The sequence below is a fragment of the Geotrypetes seraphini genome, chromosome 3 (assembly GCF_902459505.1).
Source record: "Geotrypetes seraphini chromosome 3, aGeoSer1.1, whole genome shotgun sequence".
Lineage (NCBI taxonomy): Eukaryota > Metazoa > Chordata > Amphibia > Gymnophiona > Dermophiidae > Geotrypetes > Geotrypetes seraphini.
Genome location: NC_047086.1, coordinates 327312823 through 327325792, shown reverse-complemented (window position 1 = coordinate 327325792; position 12970 = coordinate 327312823). Strand labels below are relative to the sequence as shown.

Below are 12970 nucleotides of genomic sequence, written 5' to 3'. Positions count from 1 at the left end.
CGCTAAGCTAATTGATTTCATCACATTCTCCGGTAACAAATTCCAGAGTTTAATTACACGTTGTCTGAAGAAATATTTTCTCCAGTTTGTTTTAAATCTACTACTTCGTAGCTTTATCGCATGTCCCCTAGTCTTAGTATTTTTAGAAAGAGTGAACAAGCGATTTACATCTATCCTTTCCACTCAAATCATCATTTTATAGACCTCTATCATATCACCCCTAAACCATCTCTTCTTCAAGCTGAAGAGCCCTAGCCGCTTTAGCCTCTCCTCATAGGGAAGTCGTCCCATCCCTTTTATCATTTTTGTCGCCCTTCTTTGTACCTTTTCTAATTCCGCTATATCTTTTTTGAGATATGGTGACCAGAACTGCACACAGTATTCGAGGTGCGGCCGTATTACAGAGTGATACAAGGGCATTATAACATTTTCATCTTTGTTTTCCATTCCATTCCTGATAATTCCTAACATTTTATTTGCTTTCTTAGCAGCTGCTGCACATTGAGCTGAGGGTTTCAACATATCCTCAACAATGTCCTTTTATGGATTGAGAACTGGTTGAAAGACAGAAAACAGAGAGTGGGTTTAAATGGTTAATATTCTCAATAGAGAAGGGTAAAATAGTGGGGGTCCTGTGCTGGGACCGCTGCTTTTTAACATATTTATCAATGATCTAGAAAAGGGAATAACTATGATCTAGAGATGGGAATAACTAGTGAGATAATTAAATTTGCTGATGACATAAAGTTGTTTAAAATTGTTAAATCGCAAGTAAATTGTGAAGAATTGCAGGAGGACCTTGTGAGACTGGAAGACTGGACGTCAAAATGGCAGATGACGTTTAATGTGAGCAAGAGCAAAGTGATGCATATGGGAAAAAGGAACCTAAACTATAGCTATGTGATGCTGGGTTCTGTGTTAGGAGTCACTGCCCAAGAAAATGATCTAGGTGCCATTACCTCCTAGCCCATGACTTTCTGATTTCCTCAGAAGTCTTTCATGATGCCAAATGCCTTTTGAAAATCCAAGTACACAATATCAACCGATTCACCTTTATCCACATGCTCATTCACCCCTTCAAAGAAATGCAGTAGACTGGTAAGGCAAGATTTCCCTTGACTAAAACCATGTTGGCTTTCTCTCATTAATCCATGCTTACATATATGTGCTGTCATTTTGTTCTTTATAATAGACTTTACCATTTTGCCCAGCACCAACGTCAGACTCACCGGTCTATAATTTCCTGGATAAAAATCGGTGTCACGTTGGCCATCCTTCAGTCTTCTGGTACTATATTGGTTTTTTAAAGAAAAATTACTAATAATAGCTTTGCAAATTCATTTTTCAATTCTATCAATTTGCTACTGTTCAATTTGTCAAACTGGCCCTATTACATCATCCAGTGTTACAGAGATTTGTACGAGTTTCTCTGATTCATCAGAATTGAATACAATTTCTGGCACAGGTATCTCCCCCACATCTTCCTCAATGAAGACTGAGGCAAAGAATTAATTTAATCTCTCCACTCTATCTTTGTCTTTCCCAAGAGCCCCTTTTATCTCTCGGTCGTCTAGTGGTCCAACTGATTCTCTTCCCGGCTTCTTGCTTTTAATATACTTAAAAATGTTTTTACTGTATGCTTTTGCTTCTAGCGCAATCTTCTTTTTGAGATCTCTCTTCACCTTCCTTATTAGCACCTTGCATTTGACTTGACATTCCTTGTGTTGTTTACAATTATTTTCAGTCGGATCCTTCTTCCACTTTCTGAAGGATCCTCTTTTAGCTCTAATAGCTTCCTTTACCTCACTCATTAACCACACCGGCTGCCGTTTGGTCTTCTTTCCTTCTTTTTTAATACATGGAATATATCTATTCTGGCCTTTCAGGATGGAATTTTTAAATAACATCCACGCCTGATGTATATTTTTGACCTTTGCAGATGCACCTTTAAGTTTCTTTTTTACCATTCGCCTCTGCGCAGAGGGTCCCTGAGGTCCCTGTTTTGCACTCTTTCAGGATTTCACTGTGGAATCACAGCTGTGCTTCGCTGGGAATGCACTAGCACTGCCCCCAGCTCAAATTTCAACTTTTGATTCTTTCCAGAAACTCCCAAGAGAATTGGGGGGGGGGGGGAAGCTAAAGTAGCCACTCCCGAGCCCCCTCACGTTTTGTGCAGCATGTGGAACATGGATGCTTCTCAGATTGCAATCTGCCACAAACGGCAAGAATCTGAAGTATCTTGGCTTGAGGAGTCCATCCTACCTGTTTTAAATAAAAAATGAGGTGTTTTGTGGCAGATAGAAGCTTTTTAATTTCAAATCAGGAAATCTAAGATGGTCACCAAGGCAGTAATTTTGGTTCACCCAGAGAAAAGGACACTGTGCATACAGAGAAAACTGACACAGAGAAAAATTAAAAATAATGATTTTGGGGACTTCTGAGGAGGGAGAACCTAGCACTAACTCTGGAAACCCCCAAAAAATCAATTTTAAGGACTCCCCCTAAATTGATCTGCCAGGTTATCAGCCTACTACACACTGTGCCATGCTGTGTGCTGGGAACTGCTTACAGGGAGCTAACAGCTTACAGGGAGATCCTCTGCCTCAACAATCTTGGAATTTTGTTTCTTCTAACTGCCTCTTGGACCCAATGCACTGGCTGGCGACCTCAACCCTCTCAGGAACCCATGCACGCTAATGGGGGGGGGGGGAGGAACGCAGTCGGCCCTGATCCTGGAAGAAAACTGCAATACAGTTTCGCTCAAACCCACTAGCGAACAAACCTGGGTCAGGCTATGCTCCCAAGGGGATGGTTCCTGAGGTCCCAAACTGAAAATGCAGGCTGTCCAAGTGGGTGCACTGCAAAGAATCTTACCCCTTAGAAGGAGACCCTCTGCCTCAGAGTCTGCACTCCCTCTCTGCCAGAACTGTCCCAAGGGAATCAGCAGCAGCACAAAATATAAGCCTTGAAAAAGACCGGATAAAAGTCTGAATTTAAAGAAAAATAAACATGAGCAGAAAAGACAAGCTCCTACTGTCTCGCTTGTGGGAAGACAACTGAGGAACTGGAGGACAGCCCAGAGGTAAGAGAGTAGGTACTAAAGTATGCAAATGAAGCTTCCTACAAGATTTCTCATGAGAAGGGACTGACTACCTAAAGGTTCAGGAATAGAGTGGGGTTGTACAAGAATAGCATTACACCAAACATTATAAGTCAACATAAAGGTCCAAGGCTTAGCTAAAGCCCTAGAGAAAAGTGCACCACTAAAAAAATGATTGTGCCTCACTCTCTAAAGCTCACCTTGGTTCTCTCCAACAGTGCTGTATAATAACTAAGTAAATATAGCTAGTTACTGTACTTAATTTTGTTACTTTTACTTATATAATCAGGTAAAAGTAGTAAAATTTGATGAAATTATTACTTCAGCAAAAATAACAAATGTTATCCTGTATTTTACGTGATGATTGACGTTAAAAGTAAAAGTGACAAATAACAAATTCTTAATAAAACAAATGAAACTGCAAAACCTGGAACAGGATTTTGCTATTGCAAACTTCATCATGCAACAGTGGATCATGTCATCTTAAATTTTGCTGTCCAGTGAATATAGCCTACGAGAACAGTTGAGTTGCCATGTTTGTTGAACTGGTTACTGTTCTCCAGTCAAACTGAACAGCGATAAGTTGAGCCAACTTGAAGCAGAGATAAAGCAGAAGCTGGTAGCAATTCTTTTAAAACCAGAGTAAATAACCAGCCAGAATTTATTAATAACTGACTTATCCCATATAACCAAACTAGGACGTTAAGATCTACAGCTCACAACCTCCTTATCATCCCCTCATTGAAACATATCAGCACAATGAGGACTACAATTTTCTCTGTTAGTCCTCCCTCTCTTTGGAACAGTTTACCAAATTACCTACGCGAAAAAACAACTCTTGCCAATTTTACGGTGAAGTTAAAGACATTTCTCTTCCTTGATGCTTCTGCAACTTAAACTGTTCTTTTAAGGACGACTTAGATTCAAGAAAGGTTTTACCTTCAGTTCCCCCTCCCTTTGTCATTCTTTCCCTTATGTGTTCTCTTTCGCTCTATCAATTGTAGTTCAAACCCTTCTTTCCTTTTGATCCCGTTCGTCAATGTCTTTAAATATTGTAATTTCCCCTTGTCTGTTTCTGTTTAAATTGTATTTTATTTGGTGTATATTTTTGTACACCGCCTAGAAGGCTTGATTGGGCGGTATAAGAAATTTTAAACAAACTTGAAACTTGGTAAACAGATATGTCTCTACCACAATAGAGTGCTATCATCTGATAGAAAATTGTACACTGGAGTGACTGTACACTAGATTAATAGTGTTTAGAGGGAAAGTCTGCTTGTCTGACCCCAAAACTGAAAGGTTTCCACATATTTCACATTTTTGCATCAGTTCACAAAGAAATTCAGAGTTTGCCATTAGATGAAAAATTGTTAGAACAACAGACCATAATTCCAACTTTGTGAAAGCCTTCTCTGTAACTGGCCAGCATGATGATGATTACAAATACAAAGATGCAAGTGATGAATTAGACTGCACTGCTTCTAATGTAGATGATGACAACTATTTATTTACCACCTTTTCATGAAGAGATTCACCCAATGCAGTTTACAATACACTGAATAGTAATCAGGTACCGTTAAGTATTTTCTTTATCTGTCCCAGCAGGCTCACAATCTAATTGTAGAACCTGGAGCAATGGAGGGTTCAGTGACTTGCCCAGAGTCACAGGGAGCAGGTTGTGATCAAACTCTCAACTTCAGGGTGCTGAGGCAGCAGCTCTAACCACTAGACCACTCCTCTTTGCTATATGAAGTCAAGTTTTTAGACACAGGATTCCCTTGATAAATATCAGCAGACAAAGTCAAAGACATCACTAATTTGTAGGAGCTTTTTAGTCAGACTGAGCAATTCACTTTCTGCCAGTCCAGTTGTGGAAACATCTTTTTTTCAGCTGTGCTGGTTTAATAATGATTCACATGCACAATTGCAAGAATGACAGTTATTTTTAAAATTTAGATTTACTAAAAACAAAGTGGACTGAATTGTAGAGCAATAGAGCTGTAAGGATAAAAATATAGCAATAGTTCCATTCGTTGTTGCTAAGGTACTTTTACTTTTTATTCAAAAAGGATTATGGGCCTCTTTTACGAAGCTGATTAGCGTGGACTGCTGTGGTAACTGCCCCAAAGCCCAAAGGGATTTAAAGAGTTTTGGGGCTTTTGCAGAGGGGTTTTGTAAAAGAGGGGGTATATTAGGCAATAACTTTTTTTTTAAACTTTCACTTAAGTACATTTTTAATGTGTCCTTCATTCTACTTTTACTTTAGTATTAAAAAATACATGTATTTTTACTTCCAAGGGTTGCTGAGCAGGGCTGAAGTGCATCTATTAAAGAAGGAAAGAAATGTCACCAGCAGGCTGGCTAATCTACTGATGAGGGCTTTAAACTAGAAGTGATGGGGAAGGGTGATCAAAGTTCCCGGGTGAGTATAAGCCCTCATGTAAGTAAATCACTGAATAACCTCTACACAGATGGGAAAAGGGGGCAATGTCTGGAAAGCAGTATATACTAATGTTCGAAGTATGGGAAACAAAATTCTGGATCTAGAAGCTGTGATGGAAGAAGAAGAGTTGGATATAGTGGCGATCACGGAGACGTGGTTCTCGGAGAACCATGACTGGGATGTAGTTATACTGGGCTATATAATATGTTTAGGAAAGACAGGGTAGGAAGAAAAGGAGGAGATGTAGCGTTATATGTTAAAAGGAGGAGATGTAGCGTTATATGTTCTAAAATGGAACACGGCCACGGATCACACACCACAGTGGCAGGGAACACGCTGTTTTAACAGCGCATATTAAAGCCACACAATTGGAGGATCTGCAGGGCAAGGAAGAGACACTGTGGATCAATCTGGAAAGAGGGAATGGTGAATATATTTACATTGGTGTAATATACAGGCCTCCTTCACAGATACAAAAAGAAGATAGAGATTTAATAGTAGACATTCAGAATATATCTAAAAAAGGGGAAGTCTTGATAATAGGTGATTTTAACATGCCGGATGTTGATTGGGGTATCCCTATTGCAGGGTCTGCTAGAAGAAGGGCGATTCTGGATTCTCTACAAGAAGAACTGTTTCAGCAGTTAGACATGGAACCCACATGGGATAGGGTCATACTGGACTTAGTGCTTCTGATGTTACAATGGGTGATCACTGCATGGTACGGTTTAATATTAAGATGGGTATAGGGAGGGCTCATTCAAAAGCAAAGCTTTTAGACTTTTCAAAAACTAACTTTGTTCGGATGGGGGTTTATTTACATCAAGGAATTATTGTCTGGATGGGAACATCTCTGGAAGGAGTGAAAAGCGATGGGCAAAACTAAAAGGAGCGATTGTAAGGGCAACAAACCTTTTTTGTGAGGCAAGTAAATAAAAGTAAGCGGAAAAGAAGGCTGCTTTAGTTCTCAAAAGTAGTAGCTGAGAAGGTAAGGAATAAGAGATTAGCTTTCATAAACTACAAAAGATTGCAGATAAAGGAAGACAGGCAAAAATATCTGGAAAAGTTAAGAGAGGCTGGTCATGTAGTCAGAAAGCAAAGATGCAAATGGAAGAAAAAATAGCTAACATGGTAAAACGAGGAGACAAGACATTTTTTTAGATATATTAGTGATAAGAAGTACAAAAGTGGCATTGTGAGACTCAAAAGTGAAGGGGAGGAATATGTAGAAGCTGATAAAGAAAAGGCCAAATTGCTTAACAAATATTTCTGTTCTGTGTTCACGGCTGAAGCACCGGGAGCGGGACCGCAGAAGACAAATGTGAATAGGGATGGCGGAGTAATAGATCCTGATCGATTTTCAGAGGGTTGTGTTCATCAGAGCTAGCTAAAATTAAGGTAGACAAAGCGATGGGGCCGGATAGTGTACATTCAAGGGTACTGAAGGAACTTAGGAAAGTTCTGGTAGCTCCTCTGACTGACCTTTTCAACAAGTCTCTAGAGTCAGGAGTGGTACCAGAGGACTGGAGAAGGGTGTATTTAAAAAAAAGAAAAATGCTTTTTGAGGAAAAATCTATCTTAAGATAGTTTTCTATTTAAAGATACATCAAAGCCCAAAAGTTAATTATCATGAAATAAGGATTAGTTTTTAATTACGTAGCATGAAGCTGTGTATTCATACAATGTTTAATTTTTTGGGTAAATGAATTCTATTAATACGTTCATAATGTCATGGGCAATTTTTCTATCTAGAGGATATTATCACATATGCTTGGTTTTGCATTTCTCAAACCTGTGAATTTGTCTCTGCAGAGATAACATGTTTCTTCTTCTCAGCAAAAAGGTTATAAAATATGCAGAGTTGAGAAAAAGATCTTAGACCCATTTGCATATTGATGTACACAGAATCAACCCCTTATCTATTAAGTGCTAGGTTTATATATCTGCACAAGAAACTAAGGCCTAGATTCTTTTAAAAAAAAAAGTGTTAAAAAAATGACGGGCTGCTATTGCAGTCATTCTGGTAGCGAATTTAAAAAAGCGAGTCATTCTCCAAATAACGCTCATATAAATGAGGTTGGCGGAGGGAGAGTAGCGAAGACTCCCTAAATGTTTCTATTTCATCATATTTCTTAAAAACTGCCTGAGGAACTGTTATATTTTAGCAAAAATACATTTTATATTATTATTGCATGTTACCTTCATTTTGATACAATTGTTATCAAAAAAAGAGAGTTCAAATAAGCAAGTATTCTTTTTTGGGCATACTGAGTGGCAGGGAATACAATGAGAAGACTACAGATTTAAATCAAATCCACCCTGTGAAAAAGTAATACCGAGACTTAAAAAGAAGACAAAAAATACTCTCTCAATGCATTGAACAGTCTTCAAATTCAACCAAGCACTTATTCAGTATAGTTAACAGCTTATGCAGCACCTTCCACAGATCAGAATTTATAGGCAGTCTTACCTACTCTCCTGTAAGATGATCAGGAGAAAACGTACCCTCTTTTTACAGACACATACAAAAACCCAATAACACAGCAAGGCTTTGGCAAAACTCTGCTCCGTTGAACCCTGCCCATCAAAGCTAATGCAACTGACAAGAGAAGAACTCACAGAAGGGGCCAAAAAAATCATGCACTCCTCTAATTCTAACCAGCAATTCGCAATAGCATTTAAAAGGCAGTAGAGCATCCTATGCAAAAGAACAACCTTGACTAGGACAGGCTCCGAAGTTACCAACCAGTGTCTAAGATTCCATTTTTTTGAAAAATCTACATTAAGTCTGCATTAAGTTTAACAACTGGCTAGAAGACAGAACTGGCTAGATCCATGTCTACACAGAAACAAAACAACAACAAAAAGACACGCAACGCCTCTTCTACGAAATGCCAATTGGCTGCCAATTCAGCATCATATAACATATAAAATTATACTCCTCTGTCTCAAAATTCAACAATCAAATCTGCCAGCATTCCTTGACAAATTATTAATCCCATGTACTCCCTTTTAGGATCTTGCGGTCCGTGGATCAAAATTTACTTACAATTCCCTCCTTAAAAATTATTAATACCAGAAGAAATGAGATATTTTCAATATACGCACCACAGCTAGCTTATTCTTGCTGTATATAGCCTTGAGTGAATTTCTTCAAAATGACAGTAAAATAAATCTTAATAAATGCCTACATACTGCACAACATTCTAGTATTAACAAATTTTGAAGAAATACATTCCAACCCGAACCTTGCGGTCACAAAAAGTAATGAGATTATCCATGGAATCAGTAAGTGAGGTATACAACATGAAAACATTATTAAATATTAAATGTTCAGTTTTTTTAACATATAAGCTTGGAAACAGTCTGCGGCTAGATGCCATTTAAAAATGGCTGAAGACCCATTTATTTGTGAAAGCCATTTATTATATTCTTTAGAGCTTTTAGAGGATTGTTTTTATATGTCTAAATTGAGGTTTTCAACAGTTAACAGTTTTGTGATAGGTATGATGAATAATGTATCTTGTTGAAGTAAGATAAACTATAGCTAACAGTTTGTTTAAATTTGTTAATATTGTTTAAAAATTGTGAAGTATTTGATATGTTTGTGATAGATAGATAGATACAGTCGACGCTGCTTAAGTGCACGCCCTTCGGACCGGTCTCCACGTGCGCTTAATAGGAGTGGGAGGAGGGTAGGGGAAGGCTGTAGTTAAGCCGGCTCAGTTTAAATATGGCGAGTGGGCTGCTGGAGCCTAAAGTACAGGAAAGCTATGCCCTATAGCTTGCGTGGAAGCGGAGCACTCACTTTCCCAGCTGTCCCAGCGCTTAAGCTGCTGTGTGAAGCCTAGCCATTCCCAGTCAGAACATGATTGCATTTAACCGGAGTGAGCGTAACGTGAAAGAACAGAGGTTGGACCTATGACATCAGTGCGCATAAGCGGATTGTGTGCTTATCTGAATTGCAGATATCTGGAGTTTATGTCCACTGACTTTAATGTAAACAAATAAAAAGGGACTGAAATAGATGGATGGATAGATAGATAGATTTTCCAGCCACATCAGTTCTAGGAAACTCTTTCCCTGAAACCACCACCATCTCTCAGGAAAAGCCTGAGAGATCTCAGTTCCTAGACAATATCAAGAGGAAAGGTCCAATCACAACTCAACAAAAGAACATTAGCAGGTCTTTTTTATCATATTATCAAGATCAGTCCAGAGAAGTGGGACATTCCAAAGTTCTAAGAACACCTTGGGTGAGATGAAGACTAGGTTCTGATCCACACAGGCCTCTCAAAGTGATGACTCTTAACTTTAATCATCTTCATTATGACAGTTAACCATGAAAGCAGTGACATACAAAACAACCTACTGTTCCTAGCCTCATTGTCTACTAGCCTGGATCATCCAAGAAGCAGTGCTCATGCTAACATCAAGAGAGGCCTATAACAACTGTACCTTTCAAATTAATCGAAAAGCCAATGTTATTGGCACTGCCCAAAAATGAAGAACTCCTCGATACTGGAGGCCTATGTCCACCACACAAACAGCACAGGTTTGGAAACAAAATTACTAAAATTGTCATAGCTTAGTGCTCTAAGGGAGGGGAGTCTGAACTTCTGTACTGAGAAACCCAAAAGTATAAAACTACCCTATAAGGACCAAAAGGCCACATCTTCACTAAAACAAGTGGTAATCTCTCTAGGATAGAGGTCAGCAACATGTAGCTCTTTTACCACATGCCCGCATCATTGATGATATAGCAGAGGGAAGGCCCTGGTAAGCAGCCTGTTCACAACCCTGCCTCGGCCAGCTGGCCACCACTTCTGTTGCTGCCTTGGAAGGCTCATAAGTATGTTGCTCTAGGGGGTGGGGTGTTGCTCAGAGAGAGGCCATACATATAAAATTATGCACATGAGTGAACTTCTGAGGGACAAAGCCAAACCTTCCCCAAGCTGACTCAAATGCCTGGTTTTGTAACAGAACAACTCTCAAGACAACTCAGGAAGTTTGCAGAATCTAGGTCAAAGTCTATTCTAAGTAGCTTTGTGGAAGCCTATGCCAGAAAAGTATGTGATTTCCTGGTCTCCCTGAAATCACTGAAACATATTTCAAATCCATGTGTAAATACAAATGCAAGAGTTAGCAAGCTGTGAAAGTAAATTGTAGGCTTCTGCATTATTAAAGGCAACAGCATTAATTAAATTAACTGGCCATTCTTTGAGATTTTATGGAGCACTTTACAATCCAATTATCATCGAGAATGCTTTAAGAATTACATTATTATATTTATATATTGTAACTCAGGTCTAACCCAAGGCTATATGATGCACTAGGACCAAATGAGGGAGCGGAAGGGGACAGGGACATGGAAGCTAGACCGCAATTTGGGGGGGAAGGAGACTTCCAACTACTTACCGAACATAAAACAACTCTGTGCAGAAATACAGGCTAAGAAAAGGAGAATCTGAGGAGTGAATGTATTGGGACATTTTAAAAGAACTTTGATTTACTGACCCCCCACAGTTAAGTTGTTAGTCAATAAGGGTAACACCCCAGCAACCAGCAGTTTTTCTGGGAAGGGTACAACCCAACTACAGCAGCACATAACAAGGAGGGGCCATCTCTAGCCAACCCTTTGTGGAAAACTCTCTCCCTGAGAAAGGAGACTGCTTTAGAAGCTTTCAATATTAATTTTGGCTTAACCCTACAAAGGATTAGGGAAAGAGGCATGAGGTGAAAAAGGATCTCCCAATTCCAATGTCTTTGAGGTTCTTTACTATCCTATATAATAAAAGGTTACCGGTGCATGCGCTGTTAAAACAGCGTGTTCCCTGCCACTGTGGTGTGTGATCCGTGGCCGTGTTCCATTTTAGAACCCGGCGGCAGGGAACATTCTGGCCACTCCCCTCCTCCCGCCCTCACTCACCAACTGCTGCTGAGAGGAAGCGCAGGCAAGCTCTCTCCCTGCCGGACCCCAGAGACACGAGCGCCTGCAAGAGGAGGCCCCAGTCGCCGCCGCCCGCCAACACCTTCCCAGTCTCCTGAGCTGCATCCTCGCCACCCCCCCCCAATTGCCGACCTCGATGGCCACTGACAAGTGCTGTGTCCCTCCTGCCGAATTCGAACACAGAGAGACACAGCACAGCCAGCGACTACCCCTCCCGCCCTCACTCACCGCCAAAACCAGCTACTGTACTTTAAAGCCTCCTCCTTCTCCCGGCTCACCCGCATTTAAAATTCAGAGAAAAGTGCTGCACCGCGCTACTGCTGGGCTTGCCGTCTTCTGTCCACTGCGGCCCGCCCTCTCTGACTACTTCCTGTTTCCGCTAGGGTTGGCCGCAGTGGATAGAAGACGCTGAAGCCAGCGGTAGCGCGATGCAGCGCTTTTATCTGAATTTAAATGGGGCAGCTGGGAAGGAGCGCGGGAAATGCTGCTGCTGCACAGGGAAAGCCGGGAAATGCTGCTGCTGCACAGGAAAGGCTGGGAAATACTGCTGCTGCACAGGGAAGTGCGTGTGGGGGGTGGGGGAATGCTGCTTCTATACAGGGAAGACTGAGAAATGCTACTGCAGCATAAGGAAGTGTGTGTGTGGGGGTGGGAAGTGGGAATGCTGCTTCTGCACAGGGAAGGCCGGGAAATGCTGTTGATGCACAAGGAAGGGTGGGAAATGCTGCTGCTGCACAGGGAAGTGTGTGTGTGTGGGGGGGAATGCTGCTGCTGCACAGGGCAGTGTGTGTGTGTGGGGGGGGGAATGCTGCTTCTGCACAGGGAAGGCTGGGAAATGCTGCTGTTGCACTGGGAAGTGTGTGTATGGGGGGTGGAAATGCTGCTGCTGCTGCACAGGGAAGTGGAGGGGACGGAGAGGGAAAGGGGGCCTGGGAGCAATCTTGGTTTGCTTTGGGTGAGGGGAGACAGAAGGGGGCCATGGAGAGACAGAAAGACAGGCAGCCAAGCAGCGCATTAGAACGAAAGACAGACACACAGAAAGACAGTGGGCAGAGAGAGAGACAGAAAGAAAGAAAGACAGACAGACAGGGTGCCAGAGAGAGAACCAGAAAGAAAGAAGGACAGACAGCGGGAGGGAGAAAGAAAGGAAGAGAGAGACAGGGGCAGGGAGAGACACAGAAAGAAAGAAAGACATATATTCTAGCACCCGTTAATGTAACGGGCTTAAGCACTAGTTATAAAATAAGCCACTACCAAATCATTGCAGCGGCTTATTCTGAAATGTTACAAAAATCAGTTCAAAAGCTGCTGATAACACTTCTGTGTAAAACTCCATCTGAATAATAACTAATTTTAAAAACAAATAAACATAGTGACAGTACACTTCTAAAACAGTCATGCTGATCTTGTCGACATGTTTGAAATTAGTAATAAACGTACATTGCAAAATTTGTGGTATATCAAATAAATTCAACTC

At 40.9% G+C, this 12970-nt stretch overlaps 1 protein-coding gene across 1 annotated transcript in view; it reads right to left on the bottom strand.

Annotated features, from left to right (window-relative positions):
• XRN2 (5'-3' exoribonuclease 2) overlaps positions 1-12970 on the bottom strand; it is a 302991-nt gene that overhangs the window by 214353 nt on the left and 75668 nt on the right. The gene's annotated exons all lie outside the window — the stretch shown is intronic.